Below are 9,766 nucleotides of genomic sequence, written 5' to 3' on the forward strand. Positions count from 1 at the left end.
GTTACATGACTGGGTGCAATTGCATATTTTCTATGATGGACTTTCTTATGAATCAAGGAAGGCTGTAGACCATTCATCAGGATGTTCATTGAACAGGAAAAAGACTGTGGAAGAAGCCATTGAAGTGATTGAGACAGTGGCTGAGAATGAGTACTACTATGCTTCAGAGAGACACAACACTAAGGGAGTCATGGAGCTGAGCCATGTTGATACAATTTTAGCCCAAAATAAGGTGTTTGCCAAGCAACTAGCAGAGCTCACCAGGAAATTAGAAACAAAGCAAGTGGCTGCAATACACACACAAGATCAAGAGGAAGTAAGCACTGAAGGAGGTGATTGGGAAGAGGCCAACTATGTGGGAAACCAACAAAGGCAATCATATGATCCACATTCCAACACTTACAACCCAGGATGGAAAAACCACCCAAACTTTGGGTGGGGAAACCAGCAAAACCAACATAACAAGTCCACATACCAAAACTCCAACCAAAGATCATACCAAGCCACACAAAACACTTACTCCCAACCATCATATCATGGCCAAAATAATCAACCTACCCAACCTAATCCGAACCAACAATTTCAAGATCAATTAAACAGGATAGAAGGAATGCTAGCAACCATGAGTCAAGACATAACCGAATTGAAAGCCTTTAAGGAAGAAGTAAACTCTAACCTACAAAACCAAGGAGCTGCCATCCAGAAGCTAGAAAATCAAATTGTGTATTTGTCTAAGCAAACCCCTGGGCCAAGCGTTTCTCATGCTGCCAAGGCTATTGCAAGGGAAGAATGTAAGGCCATAACCCTCAGAAGTGGAAAGAATCTAAAGGAGATCTCAAAGGAAACCACAGAGGATGAAGCAAAGGAAAATGTGAGAGACAAGGAACAAGGACAATCTTTTACACCGTCTGCAACAAAAGAAAAAGAAAAAGAGGTCCTGAAGCCTTATACACCTAAAGCACCATATCCTCAACGTTTGATGAAAAGTGAAAAGGATGGCCAATTCTCCAGATTCTTGGAGATTTTTAAGAAGCTTCAAATCAACATTCCGTTTGCTGAGGCAATAGAGCAAATGCCACTCTATGCAAAATTCTTAAAGGAATTAATGACCAAGAAGAGAAGCTGGAGAAATGAGGAAACTGTGTTGTTAACTGAAGAATGCAGTGCCATCATTCAGCATAAATTGCCTCAGAAATTGAAGGATCCAGGCAGTTTCCAAATCCCCTGCATCATAGGAGAAGTCATGGTGGAGAAGGCCTTGTGTGACTTAGGGGCCAGTATCAATTTGATGTCTCTAACAATGATGAGAAGAATGAAGATTGAGGAAGCCAAACCAACAAGAATGGCCCTCCAATTGGCAGATCGAACTTTTAAATTCCCTCATGGGATAGTTGAGGATTTGTTGGTGAAAGTGGGAGATTTTATATTTCCTGCTGATTTTGTGGTGTTAGATATGGAGGAAGAAGCCAAAGCTTCAATAATTCTGGGAAGACCCTTCCTGGCTACTGCTGGAGCCATCATAGATGTACAAAAGGGTGAACTCACTCTTAGACTACATGATGAGAAATTGGTGTTTAACGTATTCAAGGCAATGAGCTATCCATCAGAATCACTAAGGGAATGCATGAGGGTGGATGTAGTGGACATTGCAGTACAAGAAACCTTTGAGGAAACAACAAATGAAGTAGCAGAGGAGGAGTTCACCAAGGACATAGAAGTTAGTGACATCAAGGCTGCTGAAACAACCATGCCAAGCACGCCAGAGAGAGTGAAAGAAGAGAAGGAAGCACCAAAACCTGAGCTCAAAGCACTGCCCCTAATCTCAAGTATGCATACTTGGGTAGTGATGAGAGTCATCCTGTTATCATTAGCTCTGCCCTGAGTCAAGAACAGGAAGAAGAATTGATCAAGGTGCTACAAACTCATCAAGATGCCATTGGATGGACCCTAGCCGATTTGAAGGGGATAAGTTCATCCATATGCATGCATAAAATATTGTTAGAAGAGGATGCTAGACCCTCCATCCAAGCTCAGAGAAGATTGAATCCCATCATGAAAGAAGTGGTACAAAAGGAGGTCATGAAGTTATGGCAGGCAGGGGTAATCTACCCCATTTCTGATAGCCCATGGGTTAGTCCCATCCATGTAGTTCCCAAGAAAGGTGGCATAAATGTGGTGCCAAATGAGAGGAACGAACTCATACCCACAAGAACTGTCACTGGGTGGAGGATGTGCATAGACTACAGGAAGCTCAATGAAGCCACCAGAAAAGATCATTTCCCACTCCCATTCATGGATCAGATGCTTGAAAGGCTTGCAGGACATGCTTACTATTGCTTTCTGGATGGATACTCAGGCTATAATCAGATAGTAGTTGATCCTAGAGATCAAGAGAAAACATCATTTGTTTGTCCATATGGAGTTTTTGCTTATAGACGCATGCCCTTTGGATTGTGCAATGCACCTGCCACTTTCCAAAGATGCATGCTGTCCATCTTTTCGGACATGATTGAAAAATTTATTGAGGTCTTCATGGATGATTTTTCTGTGTTTGGAGATTCTTTTCCTAGCTGCCTACACCACCTTGCCTTGGTGCTTAAAAGGTGCCAAGAGACCAACCTAGTATTAAACTGGGAAAAGTGTCATTTCATGGTCACAGAAGGAATAGTCCTTGGCCACAAAATCTCTAATAGAGGCATTGAGGTGGACAGAGCTAAGGTGGAACTCATCGAAAAACTACCTCCACCAAGTAATGTCAAGGCAGTTAGGAGTTTTTTGGACACGCTGGTTTTTACAGAAGGTTTATTAGAGACTTTTCTAAAATAGCCAAACCTTTGAGTAACTTGCTTGTCTCTGATACACCCTTTGTATTTGATAAAAATTGCATGCTAGCCTATGAACTTTTGAAGCAAAAACTTTCCTCTGCACCTATCATTGCCCCACCTGATTGGAACTTACCTTTTGAACTGATGTGTGATGCATCAGACCTTGCTATTGGGGCAGTGTTAGGACAAAGGAAAAACAATTTGGTACATGTGATTTATTATGCCAGTAAAGTCTTGAATGATAACCAAAGGAATTACACAACCACTGAAAAAGAACTCTTGGCAATAGTCTTTGCATTTGACAAATTTAGATCCTATCTCATTGGATCTAAAGTCATTGTCTTCACTGATCATTCAGCTTTAAAATACTTACTTGCTAAACAAGAATCCAAACCAAGACTTATTAGATGGGTTCTTTTGTTGCAGGAATTTGACATTGAAATCAAAGACAAGAAGGGTGTAGAGAACAAGGTGGCAGACCATTTATCAAGGATACCATGTGAAGAAGGAAGCGCACAAAGCACACATATAAATGAGTGCTTTCCTGATGAACAACTCATGGTAATTCACAAAGCACCCTGGTTTGCAGACATAGCAAACTTCAAGGCCACTGGGAATTTGCCGTTGGAATTTAACAAGCATCAAAGGAAGAAATTGGTAAATGATGCCAAATACTTCATCTGGGACGAACCATACTTGTTCAAAAAATGTTCGGATGGCATACTCAGAAGATGCATATCAGAGGAAGAAGGAAGGGAAGTTTTATGGGACTACCATGGCTCTACTTATGGAGGACATTTTGCAGGAGAAAGAACAGCAGCTAAGGTGTTGCAGTGTGGTTTTTATTGGCCCACTATCTTCAAAGATGCAAAGGAACTAGTAAAGCACTGCCATGAATGCCAGAAAGCGGGGAACCTGCCAAGAAGAAATGAAATGCCACAACAATTCATTCTGGAACTTGAATTGTTTGATGTATGGGGGATAGATTTCATGGGACCCTTTCCCACCTCATATTCAAATAATTACATTCTTGTAGCAGTAGACTATGTCTCCAAATGGGTTGAAGCAATAGCAACTCCAACCAATGATAATAAGGTAGTCATGAACATCCTCAGAAAACACATTTTTTGCCGTTTTGGGGTTCCAAGAGCAATCATCAGTGATGGAGGAAGCCACTTCTGCAACAAACCATTAGAGGCATTGCTTCTAAAATATGGAGTCAAACACAAGGTAGCCACACCATACCATCCACAGACAAGTGGGCAAGCCGAAATATCTAATAGAGAACTCAAAAGAATCCTGGAAAAGACGGTGGGAATTTCAAGGAAAGACTGGTCGATTAAGCTAGATGATGCTCTTTGGGCATATAGGACAGCTTTCAAAACACCAATTGGAATGTCCCCTTACCAACTAGTATATGGAAAAGCTTGCCATTTGGCACTGGAGTTGGAGCACAAGGCATTCTGGGCCTTGAAAATCTTGAACTTGGACAGCAAAGCTGCTGGAGAAAGAAGGATGTTGCAAATTCAAGAGTTGGAAGAATTCAGAGCTGAAGCTTATGAGAATGCCAAAATTTACAAAGAAAGAGCAAAGAAGAAGCATGACAGCAATATAGCCCCAAGGAAATTTGAAGAAGGACAAAAAGTATTGCTCTACAATTCTAGGCTGAAGCTATTTCCGGGGAAGCTAAAATCAAGGTGGTCTGGACCATTCCTTGTCACCAAGGTCTCCCAATATGGACAAGTAGAAATCATGGAAGAAAAGTCACAACGAACCTTCACTGTGAACGGTCAAAGACTCAAACATTACTTGGGAGATGTGGAAGAGAAGGACAAGGTTAAATATCACCTCAACTGAGGAAGACAACCGTCAAGCTAATGACGTTAAAGAAGCGCTTGTTGGGAGGCAACCCAACCTGAGGTAATACCCCTTTGCTGTTTCTTTTATTTGTTTCAATAAAAAGGGTGAAGTAGTTTCTGTGCATTGCAAAGAATTAAGTTTGGTGTTTCACACCAAACAATGAATTCATGGATCAATAATTCAAAGGGGAATGTGTGACTCTAAGTTTGGTGTCCACCATAAAGATCAACTGAACCCAACAACCTTTGAATTATATGAAAGGAACAACCATTCTAAGCAATCACAAAAATGCTTAAAATCCTTAGCAGCAACTTCATTCCAAGGAGAACTCAAGGATTCAAAGAACAGAGAAGTAAGTAGGAGACTAAGTTTGGTGTTCACACACCAACTTAAGACTCAGACACTTGCCCATACATAGTTGAGCTAACCACTCAAGTGCTTGAGAAGCAAGCAACTTCATCACTCTTTGCAGGAAAGGAAACAAGGATCTTAGAAAGAACATGAAGCAACAACTAGGAGAAGAAGGAAGAAATCAAATTGTTTCCTGGCAACAAAGAGAAAACAAGAAATTTCACAAGGTGGTGTTGTTCCTTGACAATTCTTTAAAAAGGGCAAACAAAATCATGCTTGTTCTGGTTTAAACTGTAATTGTTGAATCTTTCTGGAATGTGAAGTTACTAGTATGTTTGTCTGTTGATTGCTTTGAATAAAGTGAATGCCTAGATGTTTGGATATAACTTCACCTTCTTAAACAAATGCTTACCATGCTTGTTCTGTTTCCAAAAATAAAAGATAAGTTTGAACAAAAGTAACTTGGCTCAATTAGTGACAAATCAAGTAGAATTAAGTGGTGGTATGCATGCTTGATTGTTTAGTCAGATCACTGGAAATAGAGTGTAGAATTATCATTTTTTGTGTAGAAATTGAAAACTGTCTATGGATCTTGATGAATAAATGTCTTTGGCCATGAAAAAGAAAGAAAAAGAAGAAGAAAAAGCCACTGAAAAAGGGCAACCAAAAAGCAAAAAAAAAAATTGAGAAAATAAGCTAGGCACCAATGGTTTGAACTTCTGAGACAAATGTCTGTGGTGTTTATGTATTAAGGATATGCTTGGATGAATAGGTTCTGAGGAGTGTTTCAACACTTGGTAACTTGGGTTAACTAACCCGGGATTATCAACCAAAAGTCCATTATCAAGAGCAACCTAAATACAAAACATTTAGTCACACAAAGAGGTGCTGGGCACCAATGTCTCAAGAAGAAATGTGAACTAAAATGCCTGGAGTGGATATGTGTAGTGCACTGATAAGAAGAAGAAAATGCCAAAGGCTTGTGCAACACATGACACTAAGCAAACAAGGAGCAAAGGAGCTCTAAGAAAAAGAAAAGAAAAACAAAGAAGAGAAAAGTGCCAAGGACATAAGAATAACAAGAGGCCATAGCAGTGTTTGATGGATGCAATGAAAAAGTGATAATCTTACCTGATAAGAATGAAAAAGTGATGCTGAAACTTTCTGCATAAAACCCTTCTGATGAACTTCAAATGCTTGCTAATATAGCCAATGTAATTGCTTTCTGTTTCATACTTTCTTCTCAAATAACTCAGGACTTGCTTAGGGACAAGCAAGTATTAAGTTTGGTGTTGTGATGCCAAGGCATCTTAGGCTAGTTTCACTAGCATTTTTCTGTTAGTTTTAGTTGTTTTATGCACTTTCTTGAGCTTAAAGTAACCAAGAATGGTTAAATGAATAACAAAGCAATGAACCATCCAAACAGTATGATTTTGATGCAAATTCCATGAGTTTTAGTTATATTACTTGAATGCTATGAATGGAAGATTCTCATGAAAATTTGCAAGACTTTGATGCAGTTGTTTGGATGATTTCAGGAAAGAAGAGGCTAGGCAAGGAAGCAACAAAAATCAATAAAGGAAGCTTGAATATCACATGTGGAGATTAAGTTCCAGTTTAAGCTTAAACTGGAACTTAAACGGCCAAAATCATAAAAGCTGAGGAAAGGGTGAAAGTGGCGTTTAACCTCCAGTTTAACCTTAAACTGGAAGTTAAACGCCAGAAATGGGAAATGCACCAGGGAGCCATTTCCACGTTTAAGCTCCAATTTAACCTTAAACTGGAGCTTAAACGTGTTCGACCAAGTTTTCTCCTCCAGGGTTGCTTTCTCCATTTCCATGTTTAAGCTCCAGTTTAACCTTAAACTGGAGCTTAAACGTGTTCGACCTCCAGGGGTTGCTTTCTCCGCTTCCACGTTTAAGCTCCAGTTTAACCTTAAACTGGAGCTTAAACGTGTTCGACCTCCAGGATGGCTTTCTCTATTTCCACGTTTAAGCTCCAGTTTAACCTTAAACTGGAGCTTAAACGTGTTCGACCTCCAGGGCTGCTTTTCCTATCTCCACGTTTAAGCTTCAGTTTAACCTTAAACTGAAGCTTAAACGTGTTCGACTACGTTACCCTCCAGGGCTGCCTTCTTCCATTTCCACGTTTAAGCTTCAGTTTAACCTTAAACTGAAGCTTAAACGTGCTTCCACAAAAGGCATCACTGGAAGTGTCTGGCGTTTAAGCTGCAGTTTAAGCTTAAACTGCAACTTAAACGCCACTCTTGGAAAAGGTTTCTGGGCCAAAAATATTGCAGTTTAAGTTAGCATTTGAGCACAAACATTAACTTAAACTTACTCTGGTATGAAACCCAATTGAATATCATGGTTTATGGGATTGGGCCTGAAGGATTGATGAGTCTGGAATTTCAATTTGTTGAGTCATGTGTCATTACTTGATTATCACTAAGTTGGCTCAATGAATGTTACAGAATTTGGATCAGCAGCCTCATCAAGATTATGGATCATAAACCCAAAGCAAAAAGAAAGCAGGGAGAGGCCTCAAAGCCCAAGAAACACAACAGAAGCTCAATGAAGAAAGTGTATAAATAGGATAGAATTTAAGTTAGGAAGGACTTTTTACCTTTTCATTTTGCTAGTTTTCATACCTTTGTAATTGAATTCAGAGCTATGACTCACTAAACCCCTTTCATTGGGTTAGGGAGCTCTATTGTAATTCAATGAATCAATAATAGTTTTATCTTCTTCTTCAATCTTTTCTCTTGAATTTTGTTAGAAAGCTTCTCGATCTAATTCCATTGGGTAGTTGTCTTGGGAAAGAAACTACCCATAATTGGAATCCTTCGGAACCTTGGGAAAGGAATGGAGGATTCATGCTAGAGAAGCTTTCTCACAGTGAATTGGATTGGGGTTTGGATGGATATTGTGACATGTAATCCTACCAAATTGTGGTTCATGAAACTGTGTGGTTTAATCAGTGATCGAGCATCATCTCTTCTTATGAACATTTAAACCAAGGGATTGGGAATTTGTTCGTTTTTAGAGAGAATTGGTGAGCCAAGGGATTGGGATCCAATCATATAAGATTGCCAAGCAAAATTCAATGAATGCATTGGTTGAGGAAGGAATAAAAATGTTTTGATTCGGAGATCTCAATATCTCCTAACACCCAATGAATTCCCCATTTCTGATTTCCACTTTCTCTTTACATTCTGCAACTCAATTCATGCAATCACCCCCATCCCCTTTTAATTTCAGCAATTTAGCTTCTGCTCTTTAATTCATGCAATTTAAGATTCCGCCATTTCAATTTCTTGTCATTTACGTTTCCCGCCAATTTTACATTCCGCAATTCTCATCTAAGTCTTGATTCCGCTCAACTAGACACACTTCTAATCCGAATTGCTCATTCAACCAATCCTTGTGGGATTCGACCTCACTCTATTGTGAGTTTTTACTTGACGATAACCGGTGCACTTGCCGGAAGGAATTTTGCCGATCGTGCAATTTCCTAAATCGTGGCATAACTAGTTTATGCGCATCAAGTTTATGGCGCCGTTGCCGGGGATTGGTTTTCGATTGACAACTCTCAAATTGGAAGTTAACTAGATTGAGCATTTTTCTTGCTTTGTTAATTCAGTTCAAGTTACTTGTTGAATTTTAATTCCTGCACTCTGTTACATTCTTTCTTTCTTTATGCCTTTAAATTCACGCAACTAACTCACTGACTCACTAACTATTTGAATTAATTCCTCAACTACTCTAACCATACTCTTCCATTAAACCAAGAGTATTTCACTTGTTTGTTGCCTGTGCTGTGTTCTTGTATGACAGGTAAGAGAGGAGAGACATCAACTCCTCCATATACCGAACCAGAAAGGACCCTTCATAGACTTAGAAGGGAAGCAAGAGGGAAGAGAGTACTGGGAGAAGAAGAATCTGAAGGAGAATCTGAGGACAATTTTGAGGAAGCTCTAGATCTCAACATGGATAGAGAAGTTCACAACCATGAGAGAGCTGATGGAAACAATGCCATTCCCGAGAGGAGGGTTCTTGGTTCATACATAAACCCAACCTCTGGGAATTGTGGTAGCAGCATTCAGAAACCACCCATTCAGGCCAACAATTTTGAACTCAAACCACAGCTAATATCACTTGTGGAGAATCATTGTTCATTTGGTGGGAGTGCTAATGAAGACCCAAACCAACATCTCACAAAATTCCTGAGAATTTGCGACACTGTGAAGTCTAATGGAGTCCAGGAAGATTCCTATAAACTGCTTTTGTTCCCATTTTCACTTAGGGACAAGGCAGCTAAGTGGCTGGAATCATTCCCAAGGGGGAGCCTAACAACATGGGACGAGGTGGAAAGCAAGTTTCTGGCACGTTTCTACCCCCCACAAAAGGTCAATAGGCTTCGATCTGAGGTTCAGACTTTTAGACAACAAGATGGTGAAACTCTCTACGAGGCATGGGAGAGATTCAAGGATTTAACAAGGAAATGCCCACCAGACATGTTACATGACTGGGTGCAATTGCATATTTTCTATGATGGACTTTCTTATGAATCAAGGAAGGCTGTAGACCATTCATCAGGAGGTTCATTGAACAGGAAAAAGACTGTGGAAGAAGCCATTGAAGTGATTGAGACAGTGGCTGAGAATGAGTACTACTATGCTTCAGAGAGACACAACACTAAGGGAGTCATGGAGCTGAGCCATGTTGATA

The 9,766-nt window shown here is 40.0% G+C and overlaps 1 non-coding gene across 1 annotated transcript; it reads right to left on the minus strand.

Annotated features, from left to right (window-relative positions):
• Nucleotides 1-9,450: 9,450 nt before the first annotated feature.
• On the minus strand, nucleotides 9,451-9,554 carry LOC112731036 (small nucleolar RNA R71). Its single transcript, XR_003166832.1, has one exon. It is a non-coding gene; the product is annotated as a small nucleolar RNA R71 (small nucleolar RNA).
• Between the last annotated feature and the right edge of the window lie 212 nt (nucleotides 9,555-9,766).

This window comes from Arachis hypogaea, chromosome 12 (genome assembly GCF_003086295.3).
Source record: "Arachis hypogaea cultivar Tifrunner chromosome 12, arahy.Tifrunner.gnm2.J5K5, whole genome shotgun sequence".
Classification (NCBI taxonomy): Eukaryota; Viridiplantae; Streptophyta; class Magnoliopsida; order Fabales; family Fabaceae; genus Arachis; species Arachis hypogaea.